The following is a 13,912-nucleotide window of genomic DNA, read 5'->3' on the forward strand; positions in this document are numbered from 1 at the left end:
AAATTACAGAGTTAGGTGAGGACTCACCCGCCAGCTGGGCTCCCGACCCCCAGACTCCAATTAGAGGGCAGGTGGGCTCCCGTGGGTGGAGCCCCAGAACAGAACTGCCGGAAGAACGCTGGCTAAACAGGAGGAGTCCCTGCTCACTAACGTTAACGCCACAGGATTGTTTAATTGCCAGGATTTCCTAGTCCGTTTTAAAATAGGTTTGTTTAAATGAACATAAACCAGATTTAAGACAACTTTTCCTGAGCACTGTGCATAAGCTAAAGAGAGATTCACTTGCAAAGCAAGAGGAAAAGGGGGACAGGGAGGAGAACCAAAATCTACCCCCTGGAGGTACCCCCAAGAAGCATGGCTTTTTGGTTTTGTTTTTTGCTTATGTTATTACCCAACCAAAGGAGGGCAGCATTAAGAAAAATCACAACTTCTTCCTGTTACCCTCTCAGCATTCAGCACACGGCTCCTCCCTCATGACTATAACAAGATGTAACCCACTGCTGGCAATAGAATGAACGACTGCAGTCTACCTAGAAGAACTACTAAAACTACCTAAGTCTATGATCTATCCTGAGTTCATTTTTTTTTAACCTGGTGTAACCTCAGAATCAAGGTCCCCCTTTTTCCGTATGGATACCAAATTGTTCTAGCATCACTTGTTGAAGAGCCAATCCAGTGAATGAGTCTGCCCCTTTGGTCAAAATCTGTTGACCGTGTATTTGTGGGCCCATTTCTGGGCTCTCTAGCCTGCTCCAGGGATCTAATATGCATGCCCTTCCAGGATGCCACACTGTCTTTTATTTATGTCGTTTTATAGTACATCTTTAAATTCCATAGCATAAGCCCTCCAACTATGTTTTTTCCCCCCAAATTGTTTTGGCTACTCTGAGTCCTCTGCATTCCCATGCAAATTTTATTATCAGTTTGTTGATGTCTTAATAAAAAAATTGTTTTAAATAGCCTTCAGGGACTTTGATTGAGATTGCATCGAACCTTTAGGTCACTTTAAGGAGAGGATACCTTAATGTTAAGTCTTCCAGTCCATCAACAGGGTACCTGGGAGAGGTGGGTATAGCTCAGTGGTAAAGTGCATGCTTAGCATGCATGAGGTCCTGGGCTCAATCCCCAGGTCCTCCACTAACAAATAAAGAAAGAAATAAACCTAATAACCTACCAGCCCCCCAAAAAAAGCCAAAGAAAAAAGAAAAAAAAAAAAGACACAGGGTACTTGTCTCCATTTACCTGAGGGCCCACTAGAATTAAACAAAGCCATAAAATCTAGAGCTATTCAATATCACTAATTATCAGAGAAATGCAAATCAAAACTACAATGAGGTATCACCTCACACCAGTCAGAATGGCCGTCATTCAAAAATCCACAAATGACAAATGCTGGAGAGGCTGTGGAGAAAGGGGAACCCTCCTACACTGCTGGTGGGAATGCAGTTTGGTGCAGCCACTATGGAAAACAGTGTGGAGATTCCTCAAAAGACTAGGAATAGACTTACCATATGACCCAGGAATCCCACTCCTGGGCTTGTATCCAGAAGGAAATCTACTTCAGGATGACACCTGCACCCCAATGTTCATAGCAGCACTATTTACAATAGCCAAAACATGGAAACAGACTAAATGTCCATCAACAGGTGACTGGATAAAGAAGATGTGGTATATTTATACAATGGAATACTACTCAGCCATAAAAACCGACAACATAATGCCATTTGCAGCAACATGGATGCTCCTGGAGAATGTCATTCTAAGTGAAGTAAGCCAGAAAGAGAAAGAAAAATACCATATGAGATCGCTCATATGTGGAATCTAAAAAACAAAAACAAAAACAAACAAACAAACAAAAACAAAGCGTAAATACAGGACAGAAATAGACTCACAGACAGAGAATACAGACTTGTGGTTACCGGGGGGTGGAGGGTGGGAAGGGATAGACTGGGATTTCAAAATTGTAGAATAGACTACACTGTATAGCACAGGGAAATATACACAAAATGTTATGATAACTCACAGAGAAAAAAATGTGACAATGAGTGTGTATATGTCCATGAATGACTGAAAAATTGTGCTGAACACTGGAATTTGACACAACATTGTAAAATGATTATAAATCAATAAAAAATGTTAAAAAAAAAAAAAATCTAGAGCTATTATCTTATATGTCCAGAAAGAAACGACAGTTGGAGAACGGAAAATCTCTGAAAACTTACAACTTTACCCAGTTCCCTCAGGAGCTCTACATGCAGTACGTTACACTGATGGATAAATAAAGGCTCAAAAATGCAATTATCCAAAAACACACCAATGTGGAACCAAAACTCAGGTATGCTCTTCCCCATTTCGGATTCTCCAGGCTTAGATACAGCTGGCTGAAAACTAATCATCAAAGGGAGGTTTGTCGAGAGAGTGCAACAGGGGAAGTGGTTCAAGACTCACTGAAGCATGGCCACCTGCTCTCAGAAGCACAGTGAGGCTTCCCGGGGCTTCCTTGTTCTCAGGCAAGCCCACCGGACAGGGGAGGAGAAGAAGGAACCGATAAAAGATGACAATAAATTCAGAGCAGGACAAAGCCCTCCTAGAGAAAGGCCCCTGCTGGAGAAGAGCCAGGAGAGGACACGGGCAGGGCGCACTTCGGGAGCTCCGCGGAGTGCAGCCAAGGGTACCCGCACGGCCACCAGGATGCCAGGGAATTTCCAAGGAGGGAAAAGCTAAGGAGGAGGGCAGGTGCTGTGATCTTTTCACTTCACAGAAAGAAAATCACTTGTCTAAGGAGCTTTACAAGCTGGTGGCAGTGAGTCAATCCACTCATCACTTAAGGAGTCTCTCGACGTATAAAAGCACATTTGGGTTAAGTAGGCAAGTCAGTGCTACAAGGCGCAGTAAGTAGAGAGGATTCAAGCTCCAAGGAGAATGAGCACAAACCACACCAAGATAGATGGGGAAGTGCCTGGGGATCCCAGGTGCCCGGCATGGCTAGTTCAGATCTTAGTGCTGCAGACACAAAACTTAGGGGCAAGTCTAAGGAGGGGCAGCCTGTTTGTTCATTCCAAGTGGGTGATTTTTATTCTCTATATTTTTCTACATATCACAAATTATCCACAGAAAACATATGACTTCTGAAATTTGAATACATAAAACTTTAAAAATGGCTACCGAGGGAGTTTGCTTAATACTCCATCACAGCGGAGCCCCAAACTGGCCACACGAACCCAGGCAATCAGAGTGGCCAGACCATGAGGTATGAAGCACCTGGCCTTGGAAGACTGCGCAGCCAATAGCATGGTATCTGAAAACACAGCAAACAGAGCTGCCAAGTAAAAACCTTCCAGGCTTCACAAAATTGTTTTCCTCCAACCCCTCTCTAGGCTTTGTGGTACCTAAAATGGAAGCATTAGCTTCACAGTTGTCACCAAGTACCCAAGAGGAAGGAAGGGAGGCAGAGGTGACAGGAAGGCCGAAGTCCAAGACGGTTTATCACCCGGCCTCTCTATTTCATGCTGACTCGCACTTCTGCAAGGGGCCATTCTAACAGCTGGCCTGTGTGTTCGTGCTTCCAAATTCCATCTCCAAGCCAGGATCCCGAGCCACAGAGCACGTCCCTCTCCCCTGTCTTCCAGCTGGGCCGGAAGTCAAGCAACAGAGGACACAACACCCGTCTTTGTGGACCAATAGAGTTGTGATAACCAACAGTGGAGTCCAGAGCGCAGTGAAGTCCTTTCTGAAATTCATCATATCGGAAGAGTCCAGCTATCACAGGCCCAGCGCTCCTGGCAACAAACCTGATGCCCAGAGCCTGGAATGCCTCGTCCAAGGTCACCCACCCGCTGGCAGCACAGGCTTGCCATCCTGGCTGACCCCTCCCCACTGCTTTGCCCATTACTTCACAGGGACCGCCCTCCTCCTTAGAAACTTCAAAGCCTAAAAACTCTTTTACGGCCTCCGAAGAGGAAGCCAGCAGTTCAAGCATTGGTTTTTGGCAACTCCATGTTTTAAAGGCACTTAAGAAAATTTGTCAAATTTAGAAAAGTCAAGCTACCATGTCTTTTCCAAGAAAAACAGGGTCTGTCTTTAAAAGAAATTAAGAAGGAAGGAGGCAGCCTCGTCAAGGGGAAGAGACCCCAAATTCTGTAAAGCTTCATTTAGCTGAGGAAAGTTGTGGCGATGCCTTCCAATTCATGCATTAGACCGTCATATTCTTCAAGGCAGAGCCACCTGTCACCAGGCCTCCCACTGGGCCCATCAGAGACCCAGGACAAACAGAGCAATCAAGACCACAAAGCCATGCACAAGCCATGCTGTCTGCATCCCCTTGATCCTACTGTGTTGTTAATTGGTTTTCAGTTAGTGTCTCAGTACTTGACCCTCCACAAACATGAGGCCCATTTGTTGGTTATTTACCTTGGAAATCATCCTCTCCAAAATTGGTTATAAGATTCATGAGGTTCTTCAAAATAGATCTTTAAAAATTATAAATACAGAAAGATCAAGCATAAAATCATTTACCACTTTAAAATCCTGCCAATTAAAGAAAAGACAACCACTTCCAAGGTCCACTCCCACCTGTGTGGACAGATGTGTCCCTCTCACTGGGTCTTGTCCTTCCCAAGGACAGCTTGCAGTCACCTCTGCAACTTAGATATCCTGCACCCCAGCACACAGCCTGACAATTCAGAGGGTGAGCAAACCATGAAAAGCTCTACCTAAGAATTAAGGTTTTCCCAGCGCAGTGCAAAGTAGAAGCTTCATTGTGGGAAGAGCCAATCAAAAAACTAAGGGTGGTATCCAGGCAGCCTCATGCAAGGGTGGGTCCTTCAGTACAGGCCTAGCAGGGCCGGAACTGACGGTATTTCTCAGCAGCCAGTCATGGATGTCCACCCCAGCCTTCCCCTTGGCCTCAGCCAAAGGCTTGTTTGACAAACACAGGCCAAGAGACACATGTGACTGGCTCAGGAGGAAGGGGGAACAAAAGGGACTTTGTATAGCCCTGAGGATGCCAAGAGATGGCCCAACCCACATCCTTCGGCCAAATGGAAGCAAGGAGCAGAGACAAATCTCCACCTTTTCTTAAACAATGCATGGAGGGAAGGCTTACCTCTCCCAGTCTCTCTCAGCCTTTTGAAAAAGGTCATTGGTCTGCACTCACTGGGATGGTCTCTACCATGCCCACAGCACACTGCACCTTTACACAGAATATTTCTAAGCTCCCCAATGCAAACAAAATGCCCTTTTCAGTGGCACTATCAGTGAGGAACAGAAGTGCTCTGGCAAGACTGCAAGCCCCCTCAGGTTACCAAATTCTGAACATCAAAATCGTGCTGACATATGGACCATGGCAGGGCCTGCATGCTCAGGAAAGATGGCCAAGAACGGCCTGTGAGAACCGTCTTGAAACAATGCTATCTTTCTTCTGCATCTTTAACTGCTCAAGAAGGGTATGCATATTAAATAGCAGAGCAAAGTTACTCAATTGAGGCAAAAATTCCTTTCCCAACAGTGCTCCCTCAAAGAAGGAATTTTACATTGTGCCCAACTACAAGTGAGTCCTGATGGAGCTTTCACTGGCCACAGCAGAAATTCCAGGTCTTTCTCAGCCATTTCTAAGAATGTTTTATTTAACATAATCTTCTTCTCCTTGCCTTGTTTTAGGTTTGGCCTGCTCTGAGCCCAGCCGTGATTCAGCACCTCAAGTCCAAAGGCAAGTAGGACTGCCCCTGCCCCCTGCCCCACTGGATCCCAGTTTAATCCACAGCAAAGGTGTCCTTTTGTTTTGTGGTATGGAAGCCAGCCACAATGTGCCTCCCTATATACTGAGCACAGGTGAGACAATAAATATTTGGTTCCCCAATGTGGTCTGTGGAGCCATGTTGGCCGGGAAAGCCCTGTTGCACTCATTTTAGACATGAAAAAAACCACCAATGGCTACCATCCATTTGGACATTCATTCCTGTTACTCCCACCTGAACTGTAGTTTTGAAAGAATTTGAGAAAATGTTGAAGGAATGGCCAATTTCAGCAAAGTACACTTGATCACCTGCAGTTTTATACTTTTTTTCTCAATTTCAAACTATGTCTGCTTACAGGAAGCCTGGTTTCAAGTCATATCCAGGCCATTTCTCTATTCAGTATTTTGTAAGAAGTAAAAACAATGTCTCTGGGAGCAGAACGATCAGACTGCAAACATAAATGTAGGCCCAGAAAAAAAAAAAAAAAACTCAATAAGTTATTCCTAGAATTTTCCATAAAGTCAGCATGGCATGTCTAATTCTGTCTTAACAGGTCCTAGGAACGAAAGTCCAACCCTCTGTCTTGCACTGGCCATTTAATCATCAGTGACTTAAGACTCCATTATATTCCATCAATAGACCTCTACTCTGTTGATAGTAACCTTTACACAGCTCTTTCCAGAGTCTATTAATTCCTTGAACATTTTTGCCAAATTTAACAATTTTCGATGCCCTCCACATACTCCCCCTACCCTTCCTAAAACGTAATGGATCAGTAATGAATATTTATCCATAAAAAGGACTAAACTTTAGAGGAGAAAAAAAATCCTCCTAGAAAGTAAGTTTTATGGAAAACATCACATCAGGTGTTGGGGATCATTTGACACCAGGATATACCCTGAATTCCTGTGAGGGCTATTCAGACACAGGTCAGACCCACGGCCACCCAGGCTCTCTAAGACAGAGCCACCAACACAGAAACACATTAAAAAATTTTTTTCATCTAGCAAATGAAAAGATTGTCCAACAGCCCAACACAACTGTCTGATGAAAGCAAGTCCCTCTTGCTTGAACTCAAAATTATTGACCATTGCATATGATTAATTCCAACAAACTTGCCAAGTGGCCCTTCTACCAGGGTAAGTAGCCACTAAGAAGGTGAGAAGGGACAGTGGGGGAACTGACCACTGAGCATGAGGGAGCTTAACAGACTCAAAGACTCAGCACTCAAACCTCACAAGAGGTTTGGGGACATGCTTTTGTGGGATTCAAACAGTTCTACTCAAATCACTCGCCCGTGTACAAAAGCAGCTGTAAAGCAACAATGATTTTGAATGATCAGGAAAAACATTGTTCTAGCACACTCCTTGAAACAAAGAAATACAAGAAATATTTAGACAGACTTCCAGAGTGTTTTAAACGAATTCAGTTCAAGAGCTTTGAAATGTAAGAACCTGTTACCTGAAAAGTCCCCGCGGTGTGAAATGCCACCCCACAGCGAGGGAGCTGGAGAAAAGAGGAGTGTTTGTTTGAGACAGCTTCCTGGTTTCACGTGCAGTACTTAACTCCTCACTGTCATTTTACTCAGTATCACTGCTTCTCGCTATCCCAGCTCCTTGGAAAGCCAAAGATGCCTTCAGTTCCCTCAACCATGCCGTGTTTGGGCACGAGCTTGTAAGAAATTTCAAACAGTTACTGAAGGTAAATGACCTCAAAGACACAGTCTTAAGATCATCTCAGGGCTGGGGGCAGTGGGTGATACTAGGGGCTGCTCCACTGTGCTGAAAAACTGCAAACCAAATCGTAAACCTACAAAAGAGAGATTAAGAAAATCAAGCGAGGTCAGAGAGACAAACCAGAGCATTTTACTTTAAAAAATATAAGTAAGAATTAGATTTTTGTTCTTAACAGGTATAAAATTCTAGACTTTAAATTTTTCAACTAAGATAGAAAGCTCAGGATGTCCTTAGTTTTCAAAAAGCAAGTAAAAGTCCACCAGGGCTGCGACATCAGCAAAGAGGGGACCAGATGCTGTGGAATTCAGAGAAGAATCCACAATCCCATCACCAAAAGAAGCACTGACACGGACACCAGGATGCATTCCTTTTTTACAATTTTCAACAATAAATATATCTTCTCAATTATGAGGCACTTAAGGTTATATTAAGCTGAATGTGGAGTCTCTTGGCATAAAAACCATCCTCAGGGGAAAAAATTCATATTATAATGAGGCTCTTGCTATTCCTCAGAGACCCGTGGCTAGCAGAGCTCTCGGTGGCTGCAATTTAAGGCCAGAGCTCTATAGAACCATTTTCAAAGGTCATCAACCCAAAGATACCGCTGGACCTGGAAACAGACTTCTCCCCATCTAAGGAAGCAGGAGCCATGAATTTACAGGAGGGCATGTTCGAGAAGGAGCTGAGAAAATCACCATGCTTACAAGTCACCGAGAGATGTTGTAAATGGCCATTCTAACCACCTAATTAAAGATCTGTCCATTTAGCCTAATTTTGTTTGACCTCCATTGATTTAATCTTCTTCAATCAAGTACCAAGATCTCCAACAGAAAATGAAGTGACCCTCACTCTCCATCCCCAGATATTTTGGGTAGGGAGTAATGGAGAAACACAAGTGCACCGGAATCATCCACACTCAGAGGTATACCAGGAGCCCTTCATCCTCGATGTCCCTCATTCACTCATTTCCCCAGTGAACTTTTACTGAATCCCTATACAACACATCAGGTATGCCCCAGATGCGGGCAATGCAGTTATGAATAAAACTAGGGCCTCATCCCATGGGTATCAGGAGTGCTAACAAAAATTCCAACACACTGAGGCAAGTGCAGTAATAGACACTAGGGGAAAACCATAGCCCCAAGGAGGAGCAAATCACCTCCACCTAGGGGGAGGGAGACACAGCCAGAGGCTGCTTCACGACACAGGGAACAAAAGCAGGAATCACACAAGCAGAGCCCAAAGAATCCTCCTCCTTATTTGGCTACAGAACTCAGTTCATCTTACAGATTAAGTGTATTTAAATGAAATATTAGTATGCGTGTGTGAACAATGAAAGTCAAAGCAACTAAAAGTTAGTTACAATCCATAAAAGAGATGATTCGCATATTATCATTTTAAAAATTAGATTTATGCAAATCGTAAGCCAATCCTTAGGAGGGAGGGTACTGGTAAACTAAATACATAAATGTACAGAATCAGGGGGAGGATATAGCTCAGTGGTAGAGTGTGTGCTTATCATGCACAAGTTCCTGGGTTCAATCCTCAGTACCTCCATTAATTAAAAAAAAAAAGGTAAATAAATGTACAGAATCAATATTCCATTGCCAGGAACAATCAAGCACTGATCATCTCATATAACCATAGGGGACGAGGCTTCTCAAACCTTGACATGCACACAAACCACCTGGGACCTTGTTAAACAGCAGGTCCTGATGCTGGAAGCCAGGGCGGAGCCTGGGAGTTCGCATTTCTAATAAGCTCCCAGGTGATGCAGGAGCTGCTGGGCCCATGGCCCACTCTGGGCAGTGAGGGTGAGGAGGGCCAGTGGGCTCAGTCCTGATCCACCATCCTAGCCACAACACTAACTCCAATGCTCACCTGAACTCCAGCGAGACAGCATCTTAGGAGATGGGGTTCCCTGTAATTTCTTTCTAAGCTGTATAGGAGGTTCTCATGTGCAGCCAGACTTGTGATTTTTTGAGAAATTAGCCTCCTTGTATACCTCACCCCAGGAAATGGGTCACTTCTCTCCGTACACAGATAACGCCAGCAGCTGCGGAAGACCTCCATGGGGAGAGTGAGTCAGTTAGAGGACTCCCAGCTCAGCTGGCCAGACTGGTCAGCTCAACCCCGGCGATGCCTGGGAATCACAGCCTCCGCGGGCTGACATCTGTGGTGGAATCTATCTTGACCCTTTTCATCCACTGTAATTGCTTTCCAAAGCTAGTGCTTAGATCATTATCATCATCTGTTTAGCCTCATAAAACACACAAAAGAGGAAAAGGACTTTTTTCGGCCTAAAAATTATAGATAAGGGGTCATCCATGATGAAAGGCTGGAAAGAAGCCAAAAGGCAAACATGTAATTAACCATCCCAATGCCTCCGGGCTCCAATCTTGAAAAGGCTCCCCAGCCACCCCCGCCCTCACTGCAAAGTACAATTTTTGTTAATAAAAGGGATCAAGTGGAATGTGGTCCTTCGGGGTTTTCAAACACAAAATTGCTTCTGGAAAAAGGAAGAGTAATAATAGTTTACCCTCTCCAGGTGGAACAGGTGACAGAGCTGTCTTTGAAACACCAGCATTTCCTATTTCTCCATGGCCACTGTCTGTTTACCGAGGCGCCTCAAATTCTGTTCCATGTATTCAGCCTCTTGCTCCCAATTTCTACCAATCTCATTAAAAGCTGTAAGCCCTGATCCCCTTCTCACCCTTGCTTACCTTGGCAGAGGGCAGGAAATTTTTCAACTGGAAGGTCTCACTTTACCCCTAAACTTAGGAAAGCCTCCCATGGGAATGGCATTTCCAAGACTGGCTTCAATTTACAACTGCCAAGGTATGGAAGCAACCTAAGTGTCCATCAACAGATGACTGAATAAAGATGATTCCACACACACAATGGAATACTACTCAGCCTTTAAAAAGAATGAAATTTTGCCATTTGCAGCAACATGGATGGACTTGGAGGGCAAGTATGCTATGTGAAATAAGTCAGACAGAGAAAGACAAATACTGTACGCTATCACTTATATGTGAAATCTAAAAAATACAACAAACTAAAAAATAAAAAAAAGAATAAAAAAAAGAAGCAGATTCACAGGTAAAGAGAACAAACAAGTGTTTGGGGGAAAGGCAACACAGAAGTAGGGGGGAAAAGGATTATATTGGGATTATATAAAACCATGTGTGTGAAGCTTGGGAAAATTGTAAAGACTATAGAATTTAAAGATTCTTTCATTCAACCTAAAAAAAGGGAAGAAGTTTTGCAGTCAGGGTAAACAAGCAGGGCCAGGTCCTGCTCCTCTCTAGTGAATGCTCTGGGGAGAAAGGGCCAAAGCTTCCTCAACTATATGTGCATCACATCACTCAAGGAAAAAAAAAAAAAAAAAAAAAAAAAAAGAAAAAGGGAAGCAGCAGCTTGTAATTCCAACCACGTGCCACATGGCATCATGTTCATCTCTCTATTCTTGGGTTCTAAGAGGGTAATTGTATAAAGAAATGAGTAACTAGATAAATGACTGGAAATAACAGGATGAGCAACATCCTGTCCTCCAGGACTTCCCTTTTCTAGCTGGGAGACAAGCCGGCAACACACAGTATAATTGCAAGTGCAGTGAAGGAGCTACAGGCTCAGAAGCTCCGAGTTGCAGCTAAGAGGTGGTGAAGCCTGCTTTTGGACTGAAGTCTTCCAATTCCACGTCGTGCGCTCTCCTTTATTCCATGCTGCTTTCTTGGAAATAGATGTGAACAGTCTTACGGGAACAGGGAGGAGGGAGGGCTCAGCTGGGGGTGGGGTGACCAGGGCAGGCGTTGAGGGGGTGGGCAGCGTCTCAGGAAGGCTCAAAGGAGGAGCCTAGCTGCCTGTCGGGGGCCCGCATCACTTGCGCAGCTGTCTTTGAGTGAATCCGCTTAGAATCTATTCACCACTTACCAATATTGAATAAGCATGTCGAGGGTGGGGCAGTGGGGAGCGGGTAGGAGACAGGGCAATGTTTTTTCAAATCAATGTCTTTTTTCCTCTTCCTTTAAAAAAATTTTTTTTCCCCTATCTGCTAGGACTGGGAAGGAAGGGACAAAAGCCTAGGATATGCAAGAAATACGGATTTCTTTTTCCCAACAAAAAAAGAATATGCAGTGGGGACAGTCAGAAATTTCTGATAATTTTATCCTATCTGTGGAAGCATGACTCTCAAAGTGGAGAATCATCCAGAAAACCCCCCATGGGGCCTGAACCTCTGCCATGTAATGATTTTTCTTTCTTGAGGGAATAAAGGTTAACAAAGCGCAGCCTTTTTTCTAAATAAGGTCACATGGTCCTTTTGCTGTCAGATATCTGCTCTGAGAATTAACATGCACAAATCCCCTGCTTGAATGGACATCTCCCTAATCTACTTCTGGAGAGGCTCATGCTTTTGTTTAAAACCCCCAAGACCCTGCCAGCTGAGGTCCAGCCATAGGCAGAGGCTGTAATTAAATTTTGCCAAGAGCCCAGGACCTCAGCCTTGGGGAGAGTCAGCCCCGAGTGAAGGCTGCAGGGCCAGGGTGCCCCCTTGGCTGTGTGCACCCCAACTCCAAGGGAACACACCCGCTTAGGGGTCTCAGGACCCTTGGGATAACTGAAGAGGCTAAAAGCACTGAGGATAAAAGTGCATGTGATACCTACTGGCCCGTGTGCTGCCCTCTGGCCTCCTACCATTTGTCTTCCTGGGAATAAAGGAATCCTGGTATTGCCCCAACAGAGGGGGGCTGCATCCCTAATTTTGGCAGGTCTGAAAACAACCTTCCTCACCAGTATCCTCCCTTCTTACAGACTAGGGGGTTCAGTGCTGTTTCCCTACAGTAGACTTAGCCCAATTTGTGATGGACCAGCGTATTATGTGAAAGAGTAAAAGGGGCCTCGATGAGTAGATTCCGGAGACCTTTTGTAAGGTGAGCTTAGAACAGTCTCAAGCCTGACAATAACATGCTCCAATCTATCCTATGCTTATAAAAATAAAACCTACCAAGGGAGGGCGGGAAGACAGCACCTTACTGCACGATTACTAAGAGCCAGGCATGAGGATGGGCTCGTCACCTACATCGTCTTGTTCGGCTCCCTTCTCACAGCAATCCTACCAGTTGCGCAGGTGAGCAGCATTTTACAGCTGCGGAAACCTAAGCTCAGGTGCTTTCTAACTGGCCGGCACTCACATGGCGGTTAGATGGTGAGGCAACGCTGGAAACCCAGATCTATGTGACAGCCCTGCCGTTTCTGACACAATTTCAGATTCTCAGATGGAAGTTTACTGTCTGCTGAGTTATCAGCGCTGCAGCTGGCCAACAGCTGTTCAGGGACCAGACTTCCCAGATCATGATTTACACCAATTATCCGGCTCTCCACCTACTAAACTACAAACATCCTAACCCAGCATCCCGAAGAAGGCAGAAGGGAACACAAAGCAAATGCAATAGTAGTGTCCAGATTTCCAATCCTTCCACCCCTAACAGGAGGGCCACACCAACACTCCAAGTTCTCCAGGGTAACACGGCGAGAAGGTGGCCTGAGCATCGTCCTGGGCTATTACATTCTGTCTAAAGCCCAACCTCAGATCACCTCCCGAGGGTCATCAGAGACTAAGGAATTGACAAATTTCTCTGTGATTACGCAAATTCCACCGTAACAGAAGGCAATTATTTGGAATAGATCGATGCAAAATGAAATCTTATTTGCACATTTTCATTAATGAATTTCACAATTTGGAGGAATTTCGCAACTGAGAATTTCAAAATTTCTGGAAGCTATGGGGGAAAATGTTTTGGCAAAAAATTATGAAAGCAAAGTCACATCTTGAAGAATTTAATACTTTAAAAACAGAGGATATATCCAGATAGCAGGATTATGAGGGCGACTTTTATTTTTACTGATCTGAATTTTCTAACGTTTCTGTCATAGCACTTATTACTTGTACAGTAAATAAAAGTGGTAAGATGCATCTGAATAACTTAGCTTGCTCATAAAATGACAATGTGGTGGACATCTAGCCATTTACTGAAATATATACAAGCACACCAGAAATTGAGGGGGAAACACATTCCCCACCAACATGGCTTCCCTTATCCCCAGTTCTCAGAGGCCCGTAATTTGCTTATTTTCCCTTAAAATAAGGCTTCATCTGCCTTGAAGGGCATTCCTGAACAAGAACACAGGAAACACCCTCCACTGATGACAGAGACACCTCTTTCTAGCAGAAAGGAGAAGTGAGGCTCCCACTGTCATAAAGCTCCCAGCACTACAGAGTTAGAGCCAAGGGTGCTAATGAGCTCACAGTAATCCGACAGGCACGTAGAAGTCAGGCAGTCAGCAACCTCCACCCATCTGTTACGAGGCCACTGTTCTCACTGCGTTGTCTTAGACTGGATTTGTCTGTGTGGCATCCGTACACCACAGGGCCAACTACAT

The 13,912-nt window shown here is 44.5% G+C and overlaps 1 protein-coding gene and 1 non-coding gene across 7 annotated transcripts in view; one reads left to right on the forward strand and one right to left on the reverse strand.

The window, feature by feature from the left end:
* The window catches only part of TLN2 (talin 2), a 396,032-nt gene that overhangs the window by 298,774 nt on the left and 83,346 nt on the right, over positions 1-13,912 (reverse strand). The window lies entirely within an intron of this gene.
* Positions 8,956-9,028, forward strand: TRNAD-AUC. Its single transcript has one exon. It is a non-coding gene; the product is annotated as a tRNA-Asp (tRNA).

Source organism: Camelus ferus, chromosome 6 (genome assembly GCF_009834535.1).
Source record: "Camelus ferus isolate YT-003-E chromosome 6, BCGSAC_Cfer_1.0, whole genome shotgun sequence".
NCBI lineage: Eukaryota > Metazoa > Chordata > Mammalia > Artiodactyla > Camelidae > Camelus > Camelus ferus.